General features: G+C 39.6%; 1 protein-coding gene across 1 annotated transcript in view; it reads right to left on the bottom strand.

Annotated features, from left to right (window-relative positions):
- Nucleotides 1-17,363, bottom strand: part of cdc73 (cell division cycle 73, Paf1/RNA polymerase II complex component, homolog (S. cerevisiae)) — a 326,652-nt gene that overhangs the window by 146,152 nt on the left and 163,137 nt on the right. The gene's annotated exons all lie outside the window — the stretch shown is intronic.

Here is a 17,363-nt window from a genome sequence, read left to right on the forward strand (position 1 = left end):
CCACAACCTATGCCCTCTAGTTCTAGACTGCCCCACGCCAGGGAAAAGACTTTGTCTATTTATCCTATCCATCCCCCTCGTCACTTTATAAATCTCTATGAGGTCACCCCTCAGCCTCCGACGCTCCAGGGAAAACTGCCCTAGCCTATTCACCCTCGCCCTAAACCACAAATCCTCCAACCCTGGCAACATCCTTGTAAATCTTTTCTGAACCCTTTCAAGTTTCGCAACATCTTTCCGATGGGAAGGAGACCAACTGCATGCAATATTCCAACAGCCGCTGCATGACCTCCAAACTCCTGTACCCCATTTTCTTAACCAATATAGGAAAGCATACCAAATGCCTTCTTCACTATCATAGCTCCTTGAAAGTGGTGTTGCAGGTAGCTATGAACCTGCACTCCAGGTCTCTTTGTTCAGCAACACTCCCTCCGACCTTACCATCAAGTGTATAAGTCCTGCTAAGATTTGCTTTCCCAAAATGCAGCACCTCACATTTATCTAAATTAAACTCCATCTGCCACTTCTCAGCCCACTGACAACATCTGAACAAGATCCCGTTGTAAACTGAGGTAGCTTTCTTCACTGGCCACTACACATCCAATTTTGGTGTCATCTGGAAACTTACTAACTATACCTCTTATGCTCACATCCAAATCATTTATATAAATGATGAAAAGTAGTGGACCCAGCACCGATCCTTGTGGCATTCCACTGGTCACAGGCCTCCAGTCTGAAAGACAACCCTCCACCACCACCCTCTGTCTTCTACCTTTGAGCCAGTTTTGTAGCCAAATGGCTAGTTATTCCTGTATTCCGTGAGACCTAACCTTGTTAACCAATCTCCCAGGGGAACCCTATCGAATGCCTTACTGAAGTCCATATAGATCACGTTCACCACTCTGTTCTTATCAATCGCCTTTGTTACTGCTTCAAAGAACTCAATCAAGTTTGTGAGACATGATTTCCACGCACAAAGCAATGTTGACTATCCCTAATTAGTCCTTGCCTTTCCAAATACATGTACATCTTACCCCTCAGGATTCCCTCCAAAGGCTTGCCCACCACCGACATCAGGCTCACTAGTCTATAGTTCCCTGGCTTGTCTTTACCACCTTTCTTAAATAATGGCACCATGTTAGCCAACCTCCAGCCTTCCGGTGCCTTACCTGTGACTATCGATTCTATAAATATCTCAGTAAGAGGCCCAGCAATCACTTCCCTAGCTTCCCATAGAGTTCTAGGATACACCTGATCAAGTCCTGGGGATTTATCCACTTTTATGCACTTCAAGAAATCCAGCACTTCCTCCTCTGTAATATGGACATTTTTCAAGGTGTCACCATCTATTTCCCTACTTTCTATATCTTCCATGTCCTTTTCCACAGTAAATACTGATGCAAAATACTCATTTAGTATCTCCTTCCATCTCCTGTGGCTCCACACGTAGGCCACCTTGCTCACCTTTGAAGGGCCCTAGTCTCTCCCGAGTTAGCTTTTGGTCCTAAATATATTTGTAAGAGCCTTTGGATTCTCCTTAACTCTATTTGCCAAAACTCTCTCATGTCTCTTTTTTGCCCTCCTGATTTCTATCTTAAGTATCCTCCTACTGCCTTTATACTCCTCTAAGGATTCACTCTATCTATCCTGTCTATACCTGATATATGCTTCCTTCTTTTTCTTAACCAAAACCTCAACTTCTTTCGTCATCCAGCATTCCTTATACCTACCTGCCTTTCCTTTCACCCTGATAGGAATATACTTTCTCTGGATTCTCGTTATCTTATTTCTGAAGGCTTCCCATTTTCCAGCCGTCCCTTAACCTGCGAACATCTGCCCCCAATCAGCTTTCGAAAGTTCTTGCCTAATACTGTCAAAATTGGCCTTTCTCCGATTTAGAACTTCAACTTTTAGATCTGGTCTATTCTTTGCCATCCCTATTTTAAAACTAATAGAATTATGGTCACTGGCCCCAAAGTGCTCTCCCACTGACACCTCAGTCACCTGCCCTGCCTTATTTCCCAAGAGTAGGTCAAGTTTTGCACCTTCTCTAATAGGTACATCCACATACTGAATCAGAAAATTGCCTTGTACGCACTTAAATTCCTCCCCGTCTAAACCCTTATCACTATGGCAGTCCCAGTCTATTTTCGGAAAGTTAAAATCCCCGACCATAACCCCCTATTATTCTTACAGATAACTGAGATCTCCTTACAAATCTGTTTCTCAATTTCCCTCTGACTATTAGGGGGTCTATAAAACAATCCCAATAAGATGATCATCCCTTTCTTATTTCACAGTTCCACCCAAATAACTTACCTGGATGTGTTTCCGGGAATATCCTCCCTCAGTACAGCTGTAATGCTATCCCTCATCAAAAAGGCCACTCCTCCTCATCTCCTGCCTCCCTTTCTTTCCTTCCTGTAGCATTAGTATCCTGGAACATTAAGCTGCCAATCCTGTCCATCCCTGAGCCATGTTCCTGTAATTGCTGTGATATCCCAGTCCCATGTTCCTAACCATGCCCTGAGTTCATCTGCCTTCCCGGTTAGGCCTCTTGCATTGAAATAAATGCAGTTTAATTATCAGTCCTACCTTGTTCTCTGCTTTGTCCCTGCCTGCCCTGACTGCTGGACTTTCCTTTGCTCTCAACCGTACCAGTCTCAGATTGATCTCTTTCCTCACTATCTCCCTGGTTCCCCACCACCCCCCTCCCCCAATTAGTTTAAATCCTCCTGAGCAGCTCAAACAAATCTCCCTGCCAGTATACCTCCCCTTCCAATTTAGGTGCAGTCCCTCCTTCTTATACAGGTCACTTCTACCCCAAAACAGCTTCCAATGATCCAAAAATGTGAATCCTTCTCCCATACACCAGCTCCTCAGCCATGCATTCATCTGCTCTATCCTCCTATTCCTGCCCTCACTAGCTCATAGCACCAGGAGTAATCCAGATATAATCCCTAGATATAATCACGAGAGGGCCTCCTTATTAAATTCCTGCCTAACTCTCTGTAATCTCCCTTCAGAATCTCATCCTTTTCCCTTCCAATGTCGTTGTTTCCAATGTGGACAATGACCTCCTGCTGGCCCCTTTCCCCCTTGAGAACATTCTGCATCCTCTCTGAGACATCCTTGATCCTGGCACCAGGGAAGCACCACACCATTCTGATTTTTCACTGCTGGCCACAGAAACATCTGTCTGTACCTCAGACTAGAGAGTCCCCTAACACACAATCAATTGCTTAGAACCAGACGTATTCAGTCTCAATACCACAAACATGGTTGTTCGTGCTACGTTCCCCTGAGAATCCATCACCCCCTGCATTTTCCAAAACAACATACTTGCTTGAAACGGGGATGGCCACAGAAGACTCCTGCGCTATCTGTCTATCTCTCTTACTTTTCCTGGAGTTAACCCATCGATGTGACTGTATCTGAGACTTCCGCCCCCAACCCCCCTTTCCTATAACTGCCATCCATCACATCCCCTTGCTCTTGTAAATTCATCATTGTCTTTAACTGCCTCTCCGACAGATCCATTCGATCTGATAGGATTCGCAACCAATGGCATTTATTGTAGATATAATCCTCAGTAACCCGTAAACTGTCCCTAAACTCCCACATCTGACAAGACCACCATATCATTCTAGTAAGGGCCATTTTCTACAGACCCAGAAAATAACACTGACTTATTCCTCTAAAAAACATTGCTCCAGGTTAAATTAATACCCATGGCTTATATTTTAAGTTTAATCAAGAGACATAGCTCAACAAAACATATAATCAAGAAAGAACCCACTCTACTCACTACTGCAGACTAATTTTAAGGCCACGCTTAAAATCTACTTATCTGTTTCTGTGCTGCAACCTCTGCCAAACAGGTTCCTCCAAGATCAGTTGTGAATTTCATTGTTTTTTAAATTTTCCCAGACGTACTCCGATATCCAGCGATACATGTATTCAACATCAAAGGCAGTACATGCTAACTCTGTCAGTTAGCAATGTGGGTTTCTTTCTCGCTCTCCTGCAACTGACCTCACCATATGCTTCCTTTGTCTGTTATTCTCCCTTTTAGAGTGCTGTTTGACTTTTTTTTCCTCCAAAGTTCCAAAAGAATGCAACAGCAAATTAAACAGTAATTGCTGCTCCTGGAATTCGAGGAAATCACCTCCAACACCTAAAATGCCTCAAAAAAGGAGCAACTGTTACAGCCAGAAATTTTTCCTGTCCTCCATCTTGGATTACCCAGAATACAAATAATTGAAAAGCTTTTTTTCTTACTGATTCCAAATATTTAGGAAAACGTTGATCAAATCAAAAGAATGCAAATATTAACTAAGGCAAATAATAGATAATTTGATACAAACTGACCAGTCCACTACAAGCAAGGTCCATAGATAAATTGAACTGCTTTGATGGTCTACATACTTTCAATTGCTCCAGATTGCTGACCTGTAAACTAAGGCTGAATTCTAAGGGTTGAGGTCAGGTGCTGAGAGACCCTGTCAGAACACATTCTGAGTGTCAATGAACAGGTTATTTCTACACAGGTGCCATTTGATACCACTATTGATAACTGCTTCCATCTGGTGACTGATTATTGACAGTAGACTGTAGAGCAATATTTGTCTGCGTTGGATTTGCCCGGCATTTGTACAGAATATACTTGGGCAATTTTACAAATTGTTGGGTTGATACTACTGTTGTAGCTATATCGGAACAGCTTGAGACACTGCAAGTTCTGGAGTGTATGTCTTTAGTCATATTGCCAAATGTTATCTGAAATCTCAGTCTTTGTAGTATCCAGAGTCTCCAACCGTTTCTTGATATCATGTGAAGTGAATCCAATTGGCTAATGACCGGCATCTAGGATTATGGGAACCTTTGGAGGAGACCAAGATGGATCATCCAGTCAACACTTCTGACTGAGGAGTTTTGCAAATGCTTCAGCCTTCTCTTTCTCACTGATGTGCTGGGCTCCTCTATTATTGAGGCTGGGGATATTTGTGGAAACTCCTCCAATGGATTGTTTAATTTTCCACTACTAGTCATGATTGGATGCGGAAAGGATTGGCTTGGAAATGCAGAGTTTAGGTGAGATTCATCGGCTGTGGAATCAACCAGTGCTTTGCATAGTTTTAAATTTTTTCTAAAACAAGGCAAATTCAGACAAGATTTTAAAAGAAATGTTTGCTTTCAGGTATTGAAGGGGCAGAAGAAGCAATTTGTGCAATATACAGCTGACAGTCTATATGAAACTAATTACTGATGGATAGTTCTCTCATCTCAGGTTTATTCATACAATACAGCCCACATTCATTTTAAGAACAGCAGGATTTCAAAAAAAAATGGACAGTTCCAAGAAAGAGAAGCAAGATGTTCGAGAGGAAGCTGATTTTATTGCTGATTGAGTACACAAACAGGCAGATAGTCTTCAATTCATTCATTGAACAGAATAAAGGACATTGAGATACATGTGGAAGTCAGCCAGCCAAAGGATAGGAGAAACAGAGGAACTCTTTATCATGAAGGTTTAACAGTGGAAACTTAATTATCCTCAACCAGCAGAGTCAGACGACTCACCAAGAAAACTTTTAAGAAAGTCCACAACAGGGATAATGTATATATTTTTATAATGCATCCTGCACTTATGAGGAGTTTTATAATTGGTTACACAGTGGTGAGATTCAATTTGATTGGTATTTCTCTATATTCATCTGTTTAGAAAATCCAAGTAGTTTAATGATCCACAATTTTTTGTCAATTATTGTTTCAGTTTGCTTACAGCAAACTTGAAGAGTGATGAGCAAAAAAGAGGATATCAAGATCCTAAAGAGATCTTGCGTTATAGCCCTAACAGATGTAACATTACCTCCAGGTTATACTAAAGTACAGTTGGCCAGTATGAGCATGCCCTGTAATCAATCCAATCAGACTGCGTAGGGCGAGCTTGGAACTACTGTACCTAAAAGATTGGTCACCATAGATGCAAACCTTCTAACAATCACAAATAGACCAGCTTACAAGTTCAAAGTATATAAACTTTTAAATTAATCCTCGACCAAAAGAGAGGAAACTTAACTTGGATTAAAAACAATAAAGTCATGAATCAATATTGGAAGTTAACATTTATTATCAAACAGTTGATATACTTCAGTATTTCATTATATAGGGATTACAGCAAAGTGATTATTCTTGGGTTTCCACTAATCCTCTGTTCAATCATTCACACCCATATATGTGCATACAAAGAAGAATGGAAACAAATCTCTGAACAATTAATAACAGCACTCAGTTGTGGGTCACCTTCCACTTTTGCCTACAAATATATGAACTTTCAAACAGCAGTATAGTAAAACATAAGGCTTTCCTTGCACCAGCCATTTTTAAAAATTAAAACTTCCCATCCTATTTATTTTGTGACTACGTCAGAAATTTCGGTAAAGGAAAACATTTATATCAACGCGCGGTGCTGCAAGTACCACTCATACCAAAATTCATCAGATGATGCAATCATATTAAGCATCACAGCAAAAATGCTTGGAGCAATGGACTGGGCGTTGATATCCGTAAACTCAGTTCCCAAACTAAACTGCATTCTGTGAAAAGACATCAAACAGAGTCTGTGGTATTTTACTTTTAGTAATGAAAGGAGTGTTAATGTAATTAAAATATAATTATCACTGATGGTCTAATGCTTGGCTTCAGGAGGTAGCTAAATAGTAGGATTATTAGTGGTCAAAGTATGAGTGGTAGGGGGAAAATGTGTGACTACCCTTATGATACAAATAACTGGCAGAAATACAGAATTTCTAAAAATCGTCTTAAAGTTCAAACTTCAATTTGATTCTCATGTACGAAAAGAATTGTATACTTTTATTGCAATCACAACTTCATTATAGGGCCAGAACATTCTTCTCTCGTGCCCCCTGAACATATCACTCATACTGCTCATGTAGAAATGTAAGCCCTTTTCATAGTAGCCACTTCCTTACAATTAGCAGTATGTTAGATGAAAATATCTTACATTGGTGAAATCAGTTACTAGTACTGTATATATTATTTGTTTATTAATAGGAGCTAATAATCAAACCTACGGTGATTGATTTTGAAATGCAGCATGTTGTCACAATTTTATTACGTATAAAACCTAAATAAAAAAGTACAAATCTGCTAGGTTACAGTTCAGGTACTACAATAAGTTAAGTGCTTTAACATCAGAATGGTTAAACAACAGTTCTCTGCTTTACTGGATATCATTTGATGCCCTATTAGTTCATCACCGCTCTCAGTTCAATAGCAAAATACTTTATATTCCAGTACATAGCTTGTTACACCTATGCTTCCCAGATCCAGAATATATGCAAGTACTGTTTTACACTTCTCAAAGTTATACTTTAAAATTCATAACAGGATGACAGAAATGGGAAGTCAAGAAAGCCACCAATGATTAAGTGAGCATCAAGGACATGTATTAAAGAGCTTGCAAGATGACAATGTATTAACACTCTAGGGCCAAAAGAAAGATCTGTCGAGGGAATCAGTGGTACTACTATAAAAAGCACTGAAATTAAAATATGAATATACAAAAAAATGTTTCTTGTGGTTTCAGGTAATTTGTATGCATTTGAATCAGGCAGATACACAGCTTTCAAATCTGAAGAATGACTGCTAATAATAAACTTGTCAATTGATAATGTAGCTTCCTATATAGTTAACACACAACTTATATCCAGTGTCAAGTTCTAAATCATTGGGGGATAGTCAGAGCAAAAGACTAATGAGCATTGCACTGCAAATTGTAATTACAGAAAAGTTGAGTGTTGTTTCACGACGAACTGTCAGGTGTGATATCACTCAATTTATTATAATCTAAAAATGCTCAAGCTCATACCAAAATTTTCCTCTGCTTGTAACTTCCCAATGCTTTTTTTGTGGACAAGACATACGTGAATGTATTGGTTGTGCATATCCCTAGGAAAAAGAATAGCATTTTATCACATCTCAAAACATTCTGAGGTGCTTTATGTGCTATGAATGCTAATGCATTGGCAAAAATGGCAGCCAATTTGCAAAAAGCAAGATCACACAGCAAAAGATAAAGACTTTGTGCATCTGTGTAATGTTAGTGGAAGCTGAAATTATCACTGGATAAAAATTATGCCTGAACACTTCTTTAACCAACCAACTAAAGTTGGTGACACAATCTTTTGTCATGTTTAGTGTCAACATTTACAGTTAAATTTTCTGAAAAATTGGTTGAGTGTCAATTTCAGGGGGTTTTTCTAGACTTAGTAACTTTTATCATGCAATTTTTCCTTATCCATCTCACATCTTAAGGACGCTACTCTCACTTTATAGTATGCTCTGCAGGGACAAAATGCTCACTGTGCTACGTTCTTGCATGCCTCACCACATAGGTGTCATATTTAAAACCAAGGTGAATACAATGTCAGACTCGGCCAGTCTTGTCTAAATTATCTCCTTGCGTCACTGCAGTGTCTATTGTCTGCAGGAACGTGCAATGTAATCTCAGAAAGTTAACATGAATAACCTTCTGTCCATCGCAACAATGAATGGCACCATCTTCTTTCTGCCATCTCACTAACTCTACCATTTGACCCAGCTCCCACTGAGGCTCATGATCTACCACTTAAGAGTCATAGTGTCATCCATGGAAACAGACCCTTTGGTCCAACTCGTCCATGCCAACCAAATTTCCCAAACTAAACTAGTCCCACTTGCCTGCATTTGGCCCATATCCCTGTAAACCTTTTCAATTCGTATCCCTGTCCAAATGTCTTTTAAATGCTGTTATTGTACTTGCATCTACTACTTCCTCTGGCAGGTCATTCCATATACAAATCACCCTCTGGCAGAAAGAGTTGTCTCTGAGGTGCCTTTTTCAGTTTTTCTCCTCTCACCTCAAAACTATGCTCTCTAGTTTTGAACTCACTCGTCTTGGGGAAAGACTCCTACGCTCCAGTGTAATAAGTCCCAGCCTGCCCAGTCTCTCTTTATAACGCAAACCCTCCAGACTCAGCTATACCCTGATAAATCTTTTCTGACGCCTGTCCAATTTAATAATATGCTTCCTCTAGCAGGGCGACAAGAACTGTACGTAGTATTCCAAAAGTGGCCTCACCAATATCCAGTACAATTGCAAATATGACATTCCACTTCTTTGCTCGACGTTCTGAGCAATAGAGGCAAGTATGCTAAACACTTAACCAGTCTGTATACCTGAGATGCAAATTTCAAAGAACTATGCAACTGAACCCCTCGGTCTCTGTTTGACAACATTATCCAGGGCCTTACCATTAATTAATTACCATTGTCCTTGTTTGTTTCCCAAAATACAGTACCTCGCACTTTTCTGAATTAAACTCCATCTGTCACTTTTCAACACACTGTCCTAATTGATCAAGATCTTTTTGTAATCTTAGACAACCTTCCTCTCTGTCGATCATACCACCACTTTTGGTGTCATCTGCAAACTTACTAATCATGTCTCCTAAATTCTCATCCAAATTGTTACTATAAATTACAAACAAAAATGGATCCAGCATCAATCCCTGTGGAGCACTGCTGGTCACGGGCCTCCAGTCAAAGAAACAACCTTCTTGGAGGACCCTTTCTCTCTTACCGTCAAGCCAATTTTGTATCTTCCCTCAATAGCTCTCATCCACACCACTCTCCCCACTCTACTGATCATTCCTGCTCTCTGCGCTTCCTACTCACTCACTCAACACACCTAAACACCTTCCCTGACTGGCAACAGTCCTTCTTAACTATCCACTGTTACCAAACAAGACAGTTGCCTAATTATCTGTCTGCACTAAAAGGCAAGGCAGAGGTGCTGTGAGCATCCAAGCAATTACAAAGTGAGTGAGCATTAAGAAAACAAGCCTGTTCTAATGCAAGAGATGGTGCCTCTGTCTCTGTGCACAAAATAATTTGGCAGTAGCTTTGAAATGTAAGGTTTATGGTGAATTCCAATGTACAGTACGAAGTACTGAAATGTATTATAATGGAATTCCAAATGTGCTATGATGATGCCTACCTCCATAGACAGAGGATGCAGTGGTTGCTGACCATGCATATGGCCTGAGGCATTGGGGAATCCTGGCCTCGATGGAAGCCTGGAGAAAATGCTGGCGAGCTGCAGCTGCCTGATACCCACTCAGATTTTCATGTCGGGAAGTGCCACTATTAATAACAAACTGCATATAAATGAGGCAGGATCGGCAGTATTGAGATGTTAATGCATACAAATAGGTTCCAACTATTCACTGACAAGATTCGCAGATTTGGTCATTAAAACCTTAGGTGAAAAACTGAACTTTTTTTCTCGACATAGAGAATCTCATTTCTCTATTCTCACTGTATTTTTTCCAAATTGACTTGCCATTGCCCTTGTCATTTGAGACCTGGGAAAATTCACCCATCAACAGTGCAGCTGCTTTGTGCTATTAAGTAAAATAAAAAGATACACGTGGATAGTCATTGATAACGATACAATTGTTTACTGCATTTTACTGCTCCAGTTAACTTTGCTTCTTGCAAATCAGTTACGGGCCTTCTATCATCATACATTCAATCTTTTTGAACAGGACCTCCTACTTCTTTCCTTGGACTTGGGTTTTGAAAAAAATATTTTTGCCGCATTTTCTCATTTTTGATGAGAAAGACTCTTATATTATTATTATGCATATCAATATCCAAATAACTCATCAATATACCTGTCCTGAGCGTAATAAAGTCTGCAGGTTGTGCATTGGACTTAGCAGCCAAACAAGAATCTATGGAAACAGTAGAAGCAAGTCATCCTTAATTCCAAGGATGTTTAAAGAGATAAATGTTTATTGTACTTCTTTTAAAGTTTGAACTATCTGCTTCCATCTTCCATTTTGACACTATTCCAATCTACGAGGTAAAAACAATGACTGCAGATGCTGGAAACTAGATTCTGGATTAGTGGTGCTGGAAGAGCACAGCAGTTCAGGCAGCATCCAAGTAGCTTTGAAACCGACGTTTCGGGCAAAAGCCCTTCATCAGGAATAATTCCTGATGAAGGGCTTTATTCATGATGAAGGGCTTTTGCCCGAAACGTCGATTTCGAAGCTACTTGGATGCTGCCTGAACTGCTGTGCTCTTCCAGCACCACTAATCCAGAAACTATTCCAATCTAGCCATCTACCACCTATATATGCCAGCAAATTTCTTTTTCAATATCATTAGCTTCTTCTGATATCCCGCTGCAGCTGTTTTGACACAGTTTTGCTTCATTACTGACTATTCTGTTCCAATCTTTTCATGTATATTCAAATTTCCTATTACTGCTATGCTAAACTGAATTGCAACACCCTTTCATTTCACGTGACTTTACTGCAGAGTCTTAGGCACTTCTTTTGTTAGTATCATTGCAAGCAGCATTTGTAAATGTCAACTACTTTTCTCACCTGACATTATTTTCCTCTTGGTTAACCACTTGAGTTTGGGAAAAAAGCAAATTAAGTACCATTTTAACATATCCAATTCTTTGCATTTTGCACATATGCATCTGCACAGTATCAGCTTTGTTTCAACAAAGGTTTCATTCCAAATTAAGATGCTGGAGAAACACAGCAGGTCTGGTATATTCTTATAGAATGGCAAGAGCAAGATGGGGACCATGGCTCTCTTCTTGCCGTTACACATTCATGTTCTGCCTGACTCTCGACTTTGGAAAAGCAGTGTCTTTTTGGAACACAAATGATTCATGTTTGCTGTCACATGATCGCCATACACAAACAATCCAGCTTTTTAATATGATCATTAGAGCATGCAGATGCTGGAATCTAAAATAGCCAGGCAGGAGGCTGGAAGAACAGAGCAAACCAGGCAGCATCCCGATGCTGCCTGGCTTGTTGTGTTCTTCCAGCCTCCTGCCTGTCTATTTTTAATATGAACATAGCAAACCGCGGAAACTTCATTGCTTATAGAGATTTGTCAGCCTCTCCTTAGCCAGGGTCCAATGTTTAGAGTAATCAAGTTTAATAGTTCTGTCCTCAGCCTCCAGTAAAAACAGATTACGTTTAGATTTCTGTGAGGAGTTCAGAGGATGGGTCATTCACATTTGTTGAAAATACATGTCTTGATGGGTTACCTGCAGAAAGTATGATTCCTTTCGGATAGCTTTGTGATTCGCAAGGTAAAATTATATAAATATTCAGTCATTTGAGATCTGCTATTTAGGTCACTTGAAGATACCATTGTCAGTCTTTTAAACTTATACCGTACTTCAGTCCACTCAGTAAATCAGGTGACTTTTGACTTAAACATGATTTTATAACTTCAGTTTTCCCTGGAGCGTTGGAGACTGAGGGGTGACCTCATAGAAGTTTATAAAATCATGAGGGGCATGGATAGGATAAATAGACAAGGTCCTGAACTAGAGGCATAGGTTTAGGGTGAGAGATGAAAGATATAAAAGAGATCTAAGGGGCAACTTTTTCGCGCAGAGGGTGGTGCATGGGTGGAATGGGTTGCCAGAGAAAGTGGTAGAGGCTGGTACAATTGCAACATTTAAAAGGCATATGGATGGGTATATGAATAGGAAGGGTTTGGAGGGATATGGGCCAGGTTCTGGCAGGTGGGACTAGATTGGGTTGGGGTATCTGGTCAGCATGGATGAGTTGGACCTAAGGGTCTGTTTCCATGCTGTACATCTCTATGACTCTATAACTGCAAATTTTGGCAATGCATCACTAACCTGAATATTCAACTCTGTTTTTCTCTCGACAGTTGCTCCATGTATTCAGAGTATTTTTAGCAAATCTAGTATTTCTAGCATTTACACTACTTTTCTCTTAAAGCAACTGGGTGTCCTTTGTTAGTATCAGTCTTGAGATGCTTCAAGTTAGACGCAGAGACAGTCATAGTTTGGTACTTAAAACAACCAAAGAAAGCAATGTCAACACAAGGCTTATAATTGACTCACATTTGCTCATATTCAGTTATGTTGGGGGCATGGGGAAGGAAGCAGAGCGGTAGAAAAGAAATCAGAGAGGCACAGAGTTTTCTGAAAATGTACAAGTGTGAGCTTCCTTACTTTCCCTCCAAAGACCGTATGAAATTTTGGATTAGTTACTTGTCCCCATTCTCTACTGTAACCATTTATATTTTGGAAACTGCTTCAAGGTATTGTGAGGGAACCAAGTAGCTGGGAGAACTGCTCAAACTGCATTTCAAAACCATGAAAAAAATCTTGGGAACTTTGTTATTTAAAACATGGGCCATAATTAAATCTCCCGTTATTCTAACCTCAATATTGGTAACAGAAAAGTCAAGACTTCCAAAGTTGGGGGGTCAAACACCCTATCTCCCAGCTACTCACTGAGTCAAAAAATTTTCCCTCACTCACTCTTGCTTCATGTGCAGATCACTTTATATTTACACTCTCTTATTCTTGTTACTTTTACGAATGGGAACAGTTTCTCCCTACCTACTCCAAGCAGCCCATTTGTGATTTTGAAAAGTCTATCAAATCTCCTCTCAGCCTTCTTCTCTTAAAGCAGAACAGTCCCAATTTCTTCAATTGATCTCCACAACTGCAGTTCTTCATCATTGGAAATTCTCTGGTGAATTGCTTCTGCACTCTCTCCAATGCATTGACACCCTCTCTATGATGTGATACCCAGAACTCCAGGTGAGACCTTGATGTTGTACTCTATGCTCCTATTAATAAAGCTGAAGATAACATATGTTTTACTTACTGGTCTCTCTACCTGTCCTGCCACTTTCAATGTTCATGCATATAAATACACACCAAGTCCCTCTGCTCCTACATCCCACTTTGAAAGACAACATAAATACGGTGTCCAATTCTATGTTTCATCAAAATGCATCACCTCACATTTCACTGCATTGAAACATATATAAAAATCACACAACACCAGTTTAAGTCCAACAGGTTTATTTGGAAGTACATCTTTCTGACCTCACACCTTTAATGCATTGCCTGAGCTGAGATGTCACTTTTTTGTATAAAACCTTAAGTTATCTCAGGAATGTCACTTGAAACAAGTTCTGGGATTTACAATTTAATGAATTGGAACCTGCAACCCATTACAAATGATTAAAGATTTAACAGCAATCTAGGGTGTATGACACTTTGATCTTCTGCTATAAATTCTGTGCCCTATGATCCTACCCCACTAGCTATCTGACGAAGGAGTAGCGCTCCAAAAGCTTGTACTTCCAAATAAACCTGTTGGACTATAACCTGGTGATGCGTGATTTTTAACTTTGTCCACCCCAGTCCAAAACCAGCACCTCCAAATCATTGGAGCATATTACCCACTCCATCAATCTGTCTATATAATAACTCCTGGGTTGGGTGTCATCGAATGCTCTGCCAGAAAGGCAGACAAATTATAGTTTCCCAAGTGTCCGATAAGGAAAGATGGGATACCTAGGAGTCCAGCGGCTCTGCTCAAAGTGCAGCATTTGTTTGGGGTATGACACAATAACTGAAAATCCTATGAATACTATTAGTTACTACTAAATTGCCACTTGGCCATGGTGCTGCTGAAACTACAACAATTATGATTTCAAGAGAAAAAATAAAAATGCAGGATAGAAAAGCACTAATTAATTAGAAACCTTTACTGTGATAATATTAAAATAAATGATCATTTGTACATTATGTACATTATCGTGTTGTTTTACCTTTCAGATTAAAATGGTATTAAAGAAAAAGGAAACACTGATCAAAATTGTTGCAGCAGTTATCTCATCAAATGAGACAAACTTAACACGGAATAAACAAAACCACCACAGTGAAATCATTATTTTTACTTAAGGACATCAAAACCAGTTATCCAGGTCAGAATCAAGAAATTTGCATCCCCTGTTTAAGACTCAGCATAGAATCAAAGAATCCCTACAGTGTGGAAGCAGGCCATTTGGTCCATCAAATCCACACTGCCTTTCTGAAGTGAATCCTACCCAGACCCACCCCTATCTTATCCCTGTAACTCTGCATTTCCCATTGCTAGATTAGTGGTGCTGGAAGAGCACAGCAGTTCAGGCAGCATCCAACGAGCAGTGAAATCGACGTTTCGGGCAAAAGCCCTTCATCAGGAATGTTCCCGAAACGTCGATTTCGCTGCTCGTTGGATGCTGCCTGAACTGCTGTGCTCTTCCAGCAACACTAATCCAGTATTTGGTTTTCAGCATCTGCAGTCATTGTTTTTACCTTGTTGATTTCCCATTGCTAATCCACCTAGCCTGCACACTACGGGCAATTGCTAAACCAAACTGCGCATCTCTCAATTGTGGGAGGAAACCAGAACACCTGAATGCAGAAGGGCAATGTGCAAACTCCATCTGAGACTGGAATCGAACCTGGGTCCCTGATGCTGTAAGGGCAGCAGTGCTAACCACTGAGCCACCATGCCGCCCTACAAGCCGGTTAGTCAATCTTGCAAAGACAGAGGAAGTAGAACAAGACGTAATTGTTTTAGGATAAGGGACAACACATTTAAAACAGATATCAGATTTACTTTTCTCAAAGGATTGTGAATCTGTGGAATTCACTGCCCACAGATATTATTGCATATTGGGAAACTGAGTAAATTTAAGGAGGAGACAGACACTCTATTAGTAATAGAGTGAAGTATTATAGTGAGCAGGGAGGAAAGTGGTGTTGAGGTTGTGCTTGACTAGCAGGGCAGAGAGAAACAAAAGTGGATTTCTAAGAACGAACTAGAAGACTGTATCAGCCAGTCTGTTTCTTTAATCCTGGAAAACAGCTCTCACTACGAAAGCAAATTTTGAAAGCAGCCATTCACCAAGAAATCAAAGATATCTACCATTTCTGCTACTGATGAAGGCTAAAACTAAACCATTAAATAATTGTGGGCTCTGGTTAAGAAACTTAACACCTCAAGACTCTAAGGACTGTTTAAATGCATAATCTTTATTCTCCTTGTCAATACCATTCTCCCCTTTTAAATTTATAAACTGTTTTTTTCTGTGTATTTTGGAATTTTTAATAATTTGAGTTAGTAAGACATATTTCACCAAAGAAAACCTCGGTAATTGTGTTTCTTAAGCAAACATTTTCACTGAAGTGTGATAAGAGTAGAGCTGCGTCCCTCCTCACCTTTTGTACCTAACACAAGGAAACCAGGCTGAGGAATGGCATTAATTAACACCAAGTGGGAGATGAGGGAATAGACAGAATCCATCACCAGTCCGAGCTCCAGCATCAGTGTAGATTTTAAAGATTTATGTTCTTTTGTAGACTGTGAGCTGGACCAGCATTTATGTTATAGGTGTACCTGGTATGTTGTCAGGAACAGAGCTCCAGGATTTTGACCCAGAAATAGTGAAGTAGCTACTCTTAAGTGTCTGTCAGTGTTGTTACCTCAAGAATACTTATTATACAGCCTCTAATAAGAGCCCTTGGGGTAACAGTGCTGGCTCCAGGAATATAAAACCATTACCAATTAGGAGTAGTAGCAATTAACTACAGGTACATTCAGTATTTTAGTTTTTCAGGTTAATTCTAAACTTGCATGACGCACAACATTCCAACACTGGAATTTAGTGGCGAAGAAGAGGCCTTTACTGGAAAATTTTATGACTCTCTGACACTAAATGGGTTTGCTAAAATAGTAAAAAGCATGCACTGCGTTTCCAGTAAAAACAGAGATTAGCTTAGATATACAAATCTTACTGTTACACAGAGAGCACCACTGGAATCAACCTGACATGTTAACCCTATTCCTTTTTTCACAGCTGCTGCCAGATCTGAAGATGACTTTTCCAGCATTATCTGTTATTATTAATAAGGAAATGAGCACAAGTTTAGAAGTATGTAAACAAGCTGAATTTTCCCATTAGCTCAAATTAATCCTGAGGGACAAATAATTGGTAATTGATTTGAAATCAGGTTCAAGTTGAAAATAAATTTAAAAGAAAATACTTCCAGAAAGACAACTATTAATATTTTGAACACAATTAAATCAGAAAGTGATGCTGAGCTTAAAAACGGTTTTCCAAAACCAGAAAATTATGGACAATTAAATGTCATCTTGCTCCAAAACAATAGCGCGTTGATGAAGAATTAAGAGTACATTTTTGATATGAACTTCCACTGAAAAATAACAAAACGGAGGTGATGGAAGATCTTATTTTACTAAGCTGCTGGCTGGCTAATTCAGTCCATAGCACTTAGCCATTAATCATCTCAACCCAACTATCTCTATCATTAATTTCTGAGATCAGACAATTAAAACAGTTAAACATAATTTTTTTGATAAGAAATAAAATTCCAATAAAACTGTTCAATCTGGTCTGTTGTTAAACCTGTC

Source organism: Chiloscyllium punctatum, chromosome 7, assembly GCF_047496795.1.
Source record: "Chiloscyllium punctatum isolate Juve2018m chromosome 7, sChiPun1.3, whole genome shotgun sequence".
NCBI classification, from domain to species: domain Eukaryota; kingdom Metazoa; phylum Chordata; class Chondrichthyes; order Orectolobiformes; family Hemiscylliidae; genus Chiloscyllium; species Chiloscyllium punctatum.